This window comes from Grampus griseus (assembly GCF_964374135.1).
Source record: "Grampus griseus genome assembly, chromosome: 3".
Classification (NCBI taxonomy): domain Eukaryota; kingdom Metazoa; phylum Chordata; class Mammalia; order Artiodactyla; family Delphinidae; genus Grampus; species Grampus griseus.
In genome coordinates, this window is record NC_139019.1 from 137,835,246 (window position 1) to 137,850,033 (window position 14,788).

At 36.5% G+C, this 14,788-nt stretch overlaps 1 long non-coding RNA gene across 1 annotated transcript in view; it reads right to left on the reverse strand.

Annotated features, from left to right (window-relative positions):
* The window catches only part of LOC309820893, a 269,835-nt gene that overhangs the window by 135,549 nt on the left and 119,498 nt on the right, over positions 1-14,788 (reverse strand). The gene's annotated exons all lie outside the window — the stretch shown is intronic.

Genomic DNA, 14,788 nt, shown 5'->3' on the forward strand with positions numbered 1-14,788 from the left:
AGCACATACCAGTGGAAACATTAAGGTACAATGAAATGGCAGCTAAGCATTGATACTGAAGTCATTTGGGAATGGTAGATGGTAACTATATACATTCCAAATCAGTTAACAATCTCATACCTACTTGTTAGGTCAAGGCAGGAAATAAACCAGACAGCAGATGTTTAGATGAAGCCTCCTCTAATTTATGCCTTTGGGAAAATATATATACTACGTTGTATTTTTGGTTTTTTGTTTTTTCAGTCCATGGAAAGTAGTTGAAATCATTTAAAATGGATGATATTCTCATAACAATTCCACTAGAAAACTAGGAGAAAAAATTGGGATTGTTCTTTCCTTTTTACAGATGATAATCCTCAAATATTTAGGTCTTTTATTATTTGAATCTCAGGAATAATGTGACATAATGAAAATGGCTGTTTTTAAAATTTCCTAATGCTTTTAAGTATCTAGAGTAAATCTGCTATATTGAATTTTTTTTTCCTTAGCAATCTTTGTTTTTTTCCTGTACTTATTCCAGAAAATTCAGTTTGGCTTATAGAAAACCTGAGCCATAAAAATCAAAAGTTATTTTGAATCTATTCAACCTATATACATTTTTTATTATAGTAAATGTCATATTTTAATATATTCAACATAATGTGACCTAAAACTGTTAATGGTTTATGTTAAGTAACTAAACTCAGAGTGTAGCACATATCAGCTCTTTTGCCCAGCTTCCATTTCTCCACCTTCTAATAAGAAAGCTCTGATTTTATCTGGGGAACCACACTTTCCTCATTAGATACAATCTAGGTGGAACTGTCAAAGACTGTGTACTTCTCTCAGGAGATAAATGAATACTTCTTGTAAACTAGGACAAATAATATCCTCTCCATGGAATGTGAGCCTGGAGGAGAGATAGAAAACAGAAGATAGCTGAGACTCTCCATTAGTCCCGACTTCCCAGATCCTGTCCTATTGGAGACTTGATTTTGTAATTTTTTTTTAAATGGAACTAGTTCATATCCTTCCAGTAAATTCCATTCATTTAATTAAGCAGAACCAGCCTGGGTTGCTTGAAACTAAAGAAAGAATGAACTGTCAAACCCTCTGCAGATATAAAGTGTAGAATTCAAAGCACATTGCCCTTGTCTTATGTGAGTACATTAATCAATCTTCAAAAATGCAAAGAAAGGTCCAAAGTCAAGTAAGGGACAAAGATCTAAATTATTCGGCATAGAAACTATGGGAGCAGGCAAGTGGCTAAAACAGAGAAGTAGGAAAATCTGAGTGGCATCTTGAGGATAAGAGGAGCCGAAGAAAGGCTGGAAGAAGCAGAGAAGAGTGACCAATGAGAAATTTCTGGTGATAACTGAACCCTATATATAGGAATACCCGGTTTCAATTTTAAAATGCTTTGCAAAACCAACAAATATTTGTGGAAATAATATGACTGCACTCAAATTTTGCTCTACTCAGGAAACCATCAGTATCAAAGAAGTGTGGTAGAGATCTATATTGGAATTAAGAGTGTGCAAAGAAGGTAGAGAACCACCCCAAGGAACTCTATAAAGTAATTGAAATAAGCTATCATCAGAATGGACGGAATTCATGACCAGGTGTATCCATGTATACTAAAGCCCTCTGACATTTCCAGCATGTTTATAAATAAGGCTACAGGTATCATGAAGTCTTCTCTATATTCTTGGCTTTGACATTGATTTAGAGTATGATCTAATAAAATAAATATGGGGTAACTTCTGATAAAAATGACCTTTGTTTAAAACACTGGTTGCTTTCGTTGAATTTTTTTGTTTTGACTAAAAATTGCACTTGTTTTTGGAACTTATTTAACAAGAAAATGTGTAGACTCTTCTACGGTCAGGAACTCTTTTAATCACCTAAAAAATATGTTTTTAAGTTGTCACATAATAGTCCCAGTTTCCAGTTGCTGAAACTGAAACACAGAGAGTTTAAGCAGCTCCTCCAAAAGTCACATGGTAGTGAGTGGTGGAATCCTGGAATTTAACCCAAGAGTTTATTCCTGGAGTCCATGCCCCTCAGGCATAAAATCTGCTGTGCTGACAAAGTGAATGAAAGACAAAAAAGAGTAGACTCTGGAATCAAACGTACCTGGGTTCAACTTATTGATCTTCTAGCTATGTGACCTGTTTATTTTTCCCATGTTGTACTGAATTTCAAAGAGGATTTTCAATTAATTTTTCACCAGATTAAATATGACTTAGAATTGGACTGCTTCAGAATTTTATTTTATCCTGTAATCTATTTGTTCACCAATATTTTTTCTGTTTGTTTGTTTGGTTTTTTTTTTGCGATACGTGGGCCTCTCACTGTTGTGGCCTCTCCCGTTGCGGAGCACAGGCTCCAGACGCGCAGGCTCAGCGGCCATGGCTCACGGGCCCAGCCGCTCCGCGGCATGTGGGATATTCCCAGACCGGGGCACGAACCCGTGTCCCCTGCATCGGCAGGCGGACTCTCAACCACTGTGCCACCAGGGAAGCCCCACCAATATTTTGTGAGTGCCTGTTATATGCCAGGCACTATTATCATAAGTACAATTATGGATAAGACACAGCTTGCTAATCTTATGAAACTCATATATTATGTACCTACTAGTTCCCTTAACATCCTGTAATAGAAGTCCAAGCCATAATTTGTGTCCCCAGTTCATTCCATTAGAAGCCAACAAGTGCTCTAAATATATGCCTGAAATTTATCAAATTGTCTTCTGAGGAAAAAAGAAAGATCACTTCATATCAATATCTGTCTCTTGAAGGCAGGTAACACATTTTCAAATAATGTGACCCTCATAACCAGTCTGTATTTAACCAGGACAAAGACAAGCTTCATTACAGATGGAAATGAATGGCTTTTTGCCACAAGCAGATCATCTCACTGTCAAGGAGCATCTGAGTCACATCAAAGAATGGTAATTAATGTTAGTGAGAAACCGAACAAAATCAATTCCTTTTCTGCATTTAGTCTCCCAGGAGGAGTTTGGCTTCAGTTCACTGCTGAGGGATAGGCTCCTTGAATTTGGGGAAATGGCACTGTGATTATTTGGGCTGTTTAAACTAGACATGCTTCTCTTGGGATTGACTATACAATCACCATAACTCCTTTAGAGATACATTTAGATGTGGATTAATCATCACAGGTCCATAGAGACTGCAGTAAGAAAAAGACTGAGCCCTACAAATCATTGCAATTTGTAATCTTTGCAATCACTGCAATTTCTAGTTGGGATCAAATATAGTAAGTACTAGAAAGAAATGACGCCTTGATCACAGGAGAAGTTAGGTGTGCCTTCTGTTATGGCAGTGGGTCTATAAAGGACATTTGTTTTGATCTGTTTGCCTGATCAACATCTACCCTTCCTTCCTTTGATAACAGCACACTGACCTTAATTTTTGCATTCACCCATTTCTTATTATCAGTCTTTGGGCTCCAATTATGAGTATATTATCCAGTCTTGGCCAATCAGCATGTTCTCTCTTCTGGCCACAACAGAATGGAAACATGACCAAAGCCAGCCAGGAATCCTTGGATTTTCTGGAACTTAGGAAAGTGAAACTTTCTCTTATGCTGGGACTAACTACTCAGAGGACCACATATAAGTCTGAGAGTGTTGGTGTTTTCCACAGGGGAAGAGACTGACTGAATGGGTCCGAAATGAAGGAAAATCACAACACAGAGAGAAAACGAGTTCTGGTGACATCACTTGAGATCCTGATTCTGGACCTTCCTGAAAAAAATCACTCTACTTTGCCCTTGTATTCTTAAGTTATGCAAGTCACCTATTTTTTTCACCTAGGTCAGTTTTGGTTTGTTTTCTGTCTCTAGGAGTAATCTAGAATTGTTCAAGCTTTCCTCTTTGAAAAATATGGGCTCAAGTTAGGGTTCTATGAGACAAGAATGGGGAAGGGTATCCAGTGTGGACTAAGATATATAAAAAGGCCTACCACATGAGGGTGTCTTGACTTAGAAAAGTTTATTCTACAGATAAAGTCCGAGAAGACAGGCAAAAAAAAAAAAATCTAGATCTGAGGCCAAAGTTTGGGAATAAGTCCAGAAAAAAGTTGTTGGCAAGGCTGAAATGTGGAGGTGAGGCAGATTCCCTAAAGATAAAGCCTTTTAAAGTGTGTTTTTCATCTTATGGCTGCTGAGGTAGTTCCAGTGAAATTCACCAACGGGGCTAAATTTTCTGAGTAGAGCAGCCTATAATCTCTTGTAGTAATACCTTTGATACACAATATATCTAATTTCTGAATGAGTGATTTTGATGGGAATTATATCCCAAAGAGGTTTAGCGTAAAGTGTACTGAAAACTCTGAAAGTCAGTACTTCATAGGCAATAGGAAAAGGAGCCTCATTTAGCCAGGAAAACTTGTTCCCCTGTTACCGTGATTATACTACGAAAAATGCTTGGCATCACCCACATTTGAGGTATTAGTGTTTCAATTTTGCATTCTTATGTTTGAATTTTTGTGAAATGTTATTCACTATGATTCCTTCCTTGAGCAAAATGTGGCTTTTCCTGTAGGAACCTATTATGGTATGGCCTAAGGCTCCATACATTAGACGTCAACCTTTCAGGACCGCTCCTTGAGTCGTAATTAAAAGTTAGCTGTAAAATGCCACATAAATTGGTCAAACTACTGTCCATTTGACTTAGGTTCCAGGAGGAATATATTTTTGGTTTACAGTATGTAGGTCATTGAAAAAAGTGGGAAAGAATGAAAGCTTTTGACTGTAATTCATTTATATTTTATGGAACAAATGACTCAGCTCTTATATTTTACTGAGTTTTTAATTGAAAGATACATACAGTTTTAGGTAACTATTAATAAGTCAAAGCTTTTCTTTGATGCACTGCTATGCTTCAGCAACTTTTATAAAGTATGTCATATTAATCCTAAAACTTTTTCTGGGATATAGGCACTAAAATGACTTCATATATGAGGAACATCCCCTTGAATGGCATGATTTTATACTTAAATTTGACTTTAGGTGGCAACTAACTTTACTTTCTATGCCTAATTGCAACTACTAAGCTCCTTCTTCTGATTTATAGGTCTCTGTGGAACCTGGCATTATTTTTCTGGGTATGCTTTCAGTTGACACACTCAAACCTGATTAAAGAAGAAAAGGTATAAATAAAGTTCACCCGAAAAAAAAAAATCAAAAGAAGAAGAGGATGAAGAAAAGAGGAACATGGATAAGGAGGAGAAGGAAGGAGAGAATTAAGGATGAGATGGCATTAGGTACAGCTGGATCCAGGCGTTGACGCAGGACCCTCATCTTGCTTACACTCCTGATCCCCCAACTCTCCGCTCTGCTTCTCTCTGCGTGGTGGCCTCTTTTACATGGTCATCAACCAATGGGTAATCAAAGGTCACAGCATTTCCGCTTAGTTACCCCAATGGAAGAAACTTAATGTTTTTTGTCCCAGATTCTGTACATAAATCCAGGAGAGTAGTCACCTTAGCTCTGTTTGTGTATGCTAGCAATAAACAGGAAGTCTAATCTGATTATGTGATATCTGTGTTATTCTTTGTTATGTGAGTATTCATACTGACTCCATGCCAGACTGTATCACTTTGAGTGTCAGGACCCTTCATTATAGATGTTTACCTCCCCTATTCTACCAAGGATTCGGCTGTGTGCATAACAACAGATTCATACATACTAGCTGCTTTCTGACTGAGTGCTAACATAATGCTTATGACAAGGGGATACCATACTACTTAGATACACAAAATATCTTGGCATGGCCACAAAATTCCGAAGCACCAAGCCTTTTCATGTTTCAAGGCCTTCTCACATTCTGTTCTCTCTTGTCTCCCTTCTCTATTACCCCTCTTTAACTGGCCCACTTCTAAACAGCTTAAATATCATTTTCTCAGAATCTTTACCTGATCACCCCTCCCCTCCCGACTAGAGTAGGACATCGAGTTTACCTGTTTATAGCTCCTGTTTTTTGTTTCCCTTATAGCAATTACTGTAATTGTAAATAATTGGGCAATATTTGTTTTCCCTTGGAAACAGATGCACTGCCTAAATTATTTACTTCTGCACTGATAGCACTTTATCATCAAAAGCACTGAATATGTATTTTTTTACAGGAATAGACAGATGATTAAAAAGAATGTTAACTCTAGAATTGCATTTGTTAAGACTTCTTTGGAGTATGCAATCAAATTTGGCAGCAAAAAATCTAATTGTGAATAGCCAGGGCACCATCAAGATCTCAATGCTACTGTTAATGGTCACATGATAATTCTAGTTACTATAACAAATACACTGCCACATTTTAGTAACTTACACATGTAAGTGTATCGCTTGCTCACATAACTCCTGTGCAGATACTCCTGGTCAGTGAGTAGCCTTTCTCAGTTGAGTAATTCAGGGACTCCTTCAATCTTATGGCTCCACCATCTCTAGGAGCTTGAGATGCATCCAGCAATAAGATGGAGAATGAACAAGAGTATGGAGAAGACATGCCCAATTTTGTTAATCAACTTAGTCCAGAATTAAAACACATCACCACAGCTCATATTCCATTGGTAAGAACTAGTCATATGGTCCCATCTAGATGCAGGGAATTGTAGCTTCTAGCTAATCAGCCACGTGCCAGCACAGCCATACAGTATGGATGGAATAAGTAAGAATGTTCGGTGGGCAGCTACTGATTGCTGTTTGGATAGTAGACAGTACACTGTTTATAGACAGTAGACAAAGTCTCCAGTAAGCTGATTTCTAAGATTCAAAAAGCTATGGAACATCTTATCAACAAAACTGGCAGCAAAATGAACAATTCAGGCACTCAGCTATTTTTTCTGTAGTGAAGACAAAACAAAACATCAAAAACACAGAAATGGAAACCTGCTGACCTATTTTCTTTTTTATGGTTCTGTTTCTGTTTTGTTTCTTACTGCTCACGTTGTTTTTTGAAATCATGTGGAAATACAGCCTCAGGCTGGGTTAGTATAAGAGCTACAACAGAGTTTTGTGACTTCCCTCTCAGATCTTAATTTCTCTTATTATTTCTAATATTTTTAAATGTTAACCCCAAAATAAATTATATTAGTTAGCATATATAATCACAATGTCTATGCGCTATCCCATATTTACTATGTTCTATCTCATCAAGAAGATGCTAATTAACGGTTTGGTATGTTTAACACAGCAGTATGCTATTTAACATCTTCATAAAACATGAAGGCTAAGGTTACAACACTATTCTACAGACTGAAACACAAAAACAGGTGGTAATCACCACAATATTTTGTTCTGAGGTTAAAATACTGGCAAATTAAATAATCTATCAGCAGATGTTGCATTATATTAATTCCTTCAGTTTTAGATGTAAACGAAGTCTAAACTCATAAAAATAGTGTGCAAACTAAGAGAATATGGAGACGTGCACAGAACACTGATCTGACGTATGCAATACTTTTTCCCTGAGAAGATTCTCACCAGTCAATTTTATTTTGGTCAAGAATTCATAGCAAGTTACCACTAGTGATTTCTCAAAGCCACATTTATTAAAGGCTCGTATAATCTGATTTTTAAATAACTTTTCACAATTTTTTCTCAACTGATAAAATCACCCCTTCCCATTTGCCACTATTATTCATTCAACAAAATCATTATTTTGTCATTTATCTACTTATTCATTCAATTAATTATTTTAATTTTTACCAAGCCTCTGATATGTAAACAGACTATTCTGCTAGGTGCTAACTGGGCGTATATATACTTTTTGCCCTAAAAGAACTTGCAACTGATTCTTTTCATATCAGAACTATTTATACTACAACTGAATAATCATATATAACAAGACACCAGTGATGTTTCAGAGACATATATGGTAAATGTTGAGTAAATTAAACAGATAATTATGCTATGTGTTCTGAGAATGAAATTTTTTACAGTGGGGAGTAGTAACCAGAGACACCTTCTTGGAGGTAGTATGGTTTAAAGACCTTGGAGAATGCATATGAGTTGAATAGTAAAAGAATGAGCTAGGGAATTCCAAAGAGGAAAACAATGTGAAAGGAACACAGAGAAGGAGGCCTGAGTGTAACTTGGAAAGGGAAAAATCAGTAGAGTATTATGGCTGGAGAGTGGAAGGTTCAAGGAACAAAAAGGGAGATTTGGGAGCTGACAGAATAACCACCCAATTTATCTTGACAAGGAGAACAAATGATTTCTAAGATGTCAGTGATGAGGAGATCCACTGTGCACTATTATGGTGAGGGATAAGTTTCCAGTAGAGAGAACAATACATGCAAAAGCCCAAAGAAAACAAAAAGTATTCATTACATAAGAAACTATTTACTCAATATGAATAAAAGGTAAAGTGTCTATGGAAAAGGAGAAGAGAAGACAATGTTTGGGAGTGAGACACATGGGTCTGGGGAGGTGAGTTATTTGGGCCATAATCAGGAGGTTATTTTTCTTTTTTAAGCTTTTTTTTTTTTTTTACATCTTTATTGGAGTATAATTGCTTTACAATGGTGTGTTAGTTTCTACTTTATAACAAAGTGAATCAGTTATACATATACGTATGTTCCCATATCTCTTCCCTCTTGCGTCTCCCTCCCTCCCACCCTCCCTATCCCACCCCTCTAGGTGGTCACAGAGTACCAAGCTGATCTCCCTGTGCTATGAGGCTGCTTCCACTAGCTATCTATTTTACCTTTGGTAGTGTATATATGTCCATGCCACTCTCTCGCTTTGTCACAGCTTACCCTTCCCCTCCCCATATCCTCAAGTCCATTCTCTAGTAGGTCTGTGTCTTTATTCCTGTCTTACCCCTAGGTTCTTCATGACATTTTTTGTTTTTCTTAGATTCCATATATATGTGTTAGCATACGGTATTTGTCTTTCTCTTTCTGACTTACTTCACTCTGTATGACAGACTCCAGGTCCATCCACCTCATTACAAATAGCTCAATTTCGTTTCTTTTTATGGCTGAGCAATATTCCATTGTATATATGTGCCACATCTTCTTTATCCATTCATCCGATGATGGACACTTAGGTTGTTTCCATATCCGGGCTATTGTAAATAGAGCTGCAATGAACATTTTGGTACATGACTCTTTTTGAATTATGGTTTTCTCAGGGTATATGCCCAGTAGTGGGATTGCTGGGTCATATGGTAGTTCTATTTGTAGTTTTTTAAGGAACCTCCATACTGTTCTCCATAGTGGCTGTGGAAACACAAAAGACCCCAAATAGCCAAAGCAATCTTGAGAGTGAAAAACGGAGCTGGAAGAATCAGGTTCCCTGACTTCAGACTATACTACAAAGCTACAGTAATCAAGACAGTATGGTACTGGCACAAAAACAGAAAGATAGATTAATGGAACAGGATAGAAAGCCCAGAGATAAACCCATGCACATATGGTCACCTTATCTTTGATAAAGGAGGTAGGAATGTACAGTGGAGAAAGGACAGCCTCTTCAATAAGTGGTGCTGGGAAAACTGGACAGCTACATGTAAAAGTATGAGATTAGATCACTCTCTAACACCATACACAAAAATAAGCTCAAAATGGATTAAAGACCTAAATGTAAGGCCAGAAACTATCAAACTCGTAGAGGAAAACATAGGCAGAACACTCTATGACATAAATCACAGCAGGAGGTTATTTTTTATCACGTTAAGAAAGTTGGATTTTACTCTGCAAGCACTGGGAGACACTGAGAAGGGAGAACAAGGTCAGAGCTGGATGGAGGATGACGTTAAGCTGCAGCGGGCATGATTGATAAGAGAAAGGCACAACTGGAGGCAGGAGGTACTAATACTAAAAAGTTGGGGTGATTCAGATGATAAATAATGATGAAGTGGCATGGGAATGAAAAGAAGTCAACAGATGAGTGACACAGCAAAGAGAAAACTCAAAATTTCTATGCGAATAGATGATGGTAGGTCCATTTTAGGACCTTCATAGTTCATATATTTCTTCTTTTGGAGTCCATACCCAGTGTTGTATTAGGCATATTAAAATATACCCACAAACCCAATAAATATCATGAATAATTATAATAAATGAAATTGAAGTGTTCTAATTTTTATAATTTTGACTTTATTATAAGATAAATTATTCGTTTTTCTTATGATTTTAATCTTATTGGGTTTGATTATACTTCACTATTTTAATATCTATATAAGAATTGCAATGAACTGCAGTTGTCTAGTTGTCATAAAACAATTTGTAAACAATTTAGCAGTTATTAATTTAAATTTTTCTGTTTGTATCTATGCGTATGTAGATTTTATACATTATTTCAATATTTTCAGAAGTCTTTCAAAGCTCTATGGCCCTAGGCACTGAACCTTACATGTAAAATTAGCTTCGATGATGGTGACCCTCACTGATTTACCAGGAACCATAATAGGAAGGACATGTATCATTCCAAGTGCCTCCAACCACATCCTTTTTATTTTCATGTACTAAAGTTCTAAATGAATTCTTTAAATTCACTAAACACTTCAGAGTGTTGTAGATCATGGGCTAACTTTGCCCACATTCTTGTGTGGATGTAACCCAATGGAAAAAAGAAGCGAAGTGAGAAATCTGCTTTCCACTCAGACCCCTCTCGTAAACACAGTCATTTGTGTTCTTAGGGAAGGAGGAAAAGAACACAGTGGCTGCTCTATCCCCAGCAAGCCCAGACTACTCAGCAGAGTTATTTCCAGTAATAAAAGGGCCCAGCATGTTGCAGAAGGGCAGGTGCTGGACTGACGTCAGCCATCCTTAGGGCCAGTCTTCAGCAGACACATATTCATCTGCCCATGAAAAGTGCACCCTATGAATCCTCACTACAACATGTCATGGCAACAACACTGATTTAGACTTTCTTCTTGACCAGTTGCCATTTCTATGGTAATGAGAATCATCTTCTTCCTCTGGATGTTTGACAATTGCCAGCTAAGCCTTCTAGAGAAGTGAGCAGCAAGAAGGCAATGCACTTTACAACAATGCTACAGTAGTGAAGTGACCGTATGCAGAAGCTCTCAATTTTATAACAAATTAAAACAAAAAGTGAATTTTCTTGAAAAAGAAAATGCTCTTCAAAAATATTTTTTCAGTTACTAATATGTTATATAATGTGCTCAAAATCTAATTTACCACTGTGTCTAAGGCACATTAAATATCTTTGACCTGAGTAATTTGATATAAATCTGTCATGCAGGCAATTGAGACTGATATTCAGATCTCACATATTTTTGCTCTGATCATCACTTTTCAGAGGAAAGTAAAGCAAGCTAGGAGAAGGGTTAGGAGGAGGCAAAGAAGAAAAAGCAGGAAAAAAAGAAAAAGGAGAGAAAAAAGAAAAAATTCATAAAAGGAGAAAGAAAAAAATCAATAAAAATAATTTTCCCTCTTTTCTCTTCCACAAATGGTTAGTTCAAACATTTTTTAAAATGTTCCAATCTAATTATACCTACCCCAAATCAAGTTTTCTTCATGAGTATAAAAGTAATATCGGCCATTTAAGGAGATCAGTTCTTGTCTTCCTGTTTTTGAAGAGCATCCAAAATTTCATTCCACATTATTTAATCCAATCTTGTACATATAAATTATGTCCACAGCACAATCTACCCTTAGCTCTAGCCAAAGCTAGTTTTTCTAGGAACCTACATACACCTGGCACATCATCATCTCATTCTCTAAAAGACTAATCCATATTATCTATTCTGAGAAAACTTCAGCATCTAGAATTTGATCAGCCAATTTAGTCAGTATACAAACTAGCACAATAATAAACACTGCCTTGTTCTCACTTCACGTGTGTTCATTCACCTCCCGAGACTGGGAATTCTCTGTGAACATGAAGCAAGCATTATGCTTTGAGTAATCGAAAACCCTGGACCCAATCTAGATGAATAGAAGATATTTTTATATAAATGTGTACTAATTGATTTCTTTAGCCCTTTATCTAATTTTTGGTACACTGGTATTATCTAGGCTGCCTAAGCATGGCTGTTACCATGCAAGAAAGAAAAGGAATCAGATGGTAAGAAGTTACTTCTTTGTCCTGCTCTGAAACTAGCTTTCTCTCCAAGGACTTTTTTGCTTTTGTTCACTAAGAAAAATTAATCTGCTGAATAACTGCTAGTGCCCATTTAATTAATTTAGCCTAACTTAAACTATTTGTTGGAATATCTACGCAGTGTTTTGTGGAGTCCATTTTTTCCCTCAACACATTCTGTAAAGAGCCCTTGTGTAATTATTAGAACCCTGAATTAAGTAGATACCTTCTCTATGAATTGTTATTCTACCCAGGACCAAAGCCATTTCTTGTTGGTTCAGTTACATTGCATGTATATACCAATTATTACAACAAGCTTCACCAGTACTTGTTAAATCTCCTCTACCTTCTATATTTGAGACCACCACTCAAGTTGTCTTCCTTCATGAAGTTTTTCTGCAACAACTATTATCTCTTTTCTGAATGTCTACAACCAGAAAGTTTGGTACCTGTTTTTCTCATTATTTCATTAGAATTTCATCCTCAGATATGACAGAAGCTCCTTGAAAAAAAGGACTATATCTTTACTGTGTTACCTCCACAGATCTTCACTGAGCAGCTGTTTACTGCGAATACATCACATGCCAAACCCAGGTTAATATTTGAGGATATAGAGAGGATGCATTCAAATCCAAACTCTAGAGAAGCTCTCAATCAAGTGGAGGTGACAGATCTGTGAATTGATGAATTCAGGAAGATGTAATCAGTTCTACAGACGAAGAGTTGTGAAAATATAAAACATGGGCAATTAATTTTGCCCAGTGTGGTCATATTAATAGATACTTAATCTGGGTCCTAAAAAACAAATACAGTTTCTTAGGATAAAACTTAGAGAAGGGATCAGAAAGAGAAAATTCCAGGTAGAAGTAACAGCTGGATTCATAGAAAGATTTTCCTCAAAATTTAGCACAAAGCTAAGCAAATAGCAGGGGCTTCAATAACAGTTTCATTTTAATTAGTGAAGTTCCTTTATATTGACTGGTAAAATCTAGATTAATATTTTCAGTAGAAAAAATTAGAAAAAAAGAGCTTTTACTTTGTATTTAATGTGCTCCCTTAAATAAAAAAGACAATTCAGTTATAAAGAGAAACTTGTCAAATATTCACTTTGATGCATTTTGGTGATGTAAACCTACACATTATCCTAAGCTTTTAATATTCCCTACTGTTCTGTTCTAATTAACGTGAGCACTGTGTTTGAAGGACAAAATTTAGTCTACAAAGGCACTGCCTGAAGTAACAGCATTCGCATCTTGGTTGGTTTCTCTTATGAAAATAAGGAAGGCTCACATCCAGGTGTGAAGGAGAGTATTTACCCAGTCATCTATTTAGGTATAAATACACCTCTTTGGTTCTAAATTCTAAATACCTTAGCATTGTCTCCTATGTTTTTGCCAAGTGTAGCTAAAACATGAAGTTCACTAACACTGTGGAACCATATTTATATCCAGTTAGACTCTAAATATCCTTAATGAATGCAAGACAGACACCAACCTGCAATCACACACAGTCTTCTGTCAAATGGGAAAGAGGCAGGAAACTAGGAAATGGCCAACCATGACTCTGTGATCAAAAGACTCAAATGGCTCCCTGTCACTTTGTAAAATACCATCAGATTGGTTTTCATGCTCTATAGACCCTACATGCTCTGCTCCTACAGAATTCCCCTTCATCATGGCCTACCACTCTCTCTCTCTCCCTCTGAACTTTAGATATATAAGCCTCCCTATTCATCTTCAAAAGTGTCAAATTTATTCCTATTCCTGAACGCATTTATTTGTTGTTTCTTCAGCAAGAAGATCTCCATTCATTTTCGAAATTCATTCAAGAGTCTATTCAAGTGTTACCTCTAGAGAGGTTGTTCCTGACCATGCTATTTAAAATAGGCATCATCTACCTTTATCATACTCTAATAGTCTTTGTTGCTTATACCACTTCCTGAAATCATCTCCCTCACGTGCACACACGCACTACTTTAAATGCCTGTCTCTCTTCCAGAGAGGAAAGGCAGTTTGACTCTGTTGTTCACAACTATGGCTCCAGTTTCTTGAACAGTGCCTCACATGTAATAAATGCTCAATAAATATTTCCTATTTTTTGTTGGTGTTGGCTCATGTATACAGAGTGACATGAAAGAGGGAGAAATATTTTTTTGAGTATCCTTTCCCTTTTGAAATTTGCATCTGATCATCCAACATAGATTTTCAGCTCCTTTTGGCTACCTTCACTATGATGCTAGAAGAGGAAAAAAACCATCACATCTGATAAGCACTTGACATAGAAATATGTCAAGCCAATAGTAGATCTCTTCCAGATGAACACATCTAATTATTTATTCCACAGATACTTCTTGAGCTCATAATAACTGATACTGAGACTGCTCCTAATAATTGAAAAACACAGATCCTGATCCTGCTGGCAAGGAGTTTAAAATCTAGCTAGAAAGAAACACAGCAATCCAATAAATGCACATATAATAATTTGATTATAATTATCAAATATATTATGAAGAGCAAGGTGCTATGATGCCATATAATATAGAGAGTCCAATTTGGTGTCGTGAAGCAGTAAAGATTTTCTTGGGTATGCAGTATTTATGCTAAGACTTGAAGGATTAATATGAAATGACAAGGAAAAGTAAATTTTTAAAAAGGAAGGTTGCAATGGAAGGGGAAAACATTCTAGGAAGAGGGAAAGCTTAAGGACAGAGAAAATTTACTGAAGAATTTTAGGT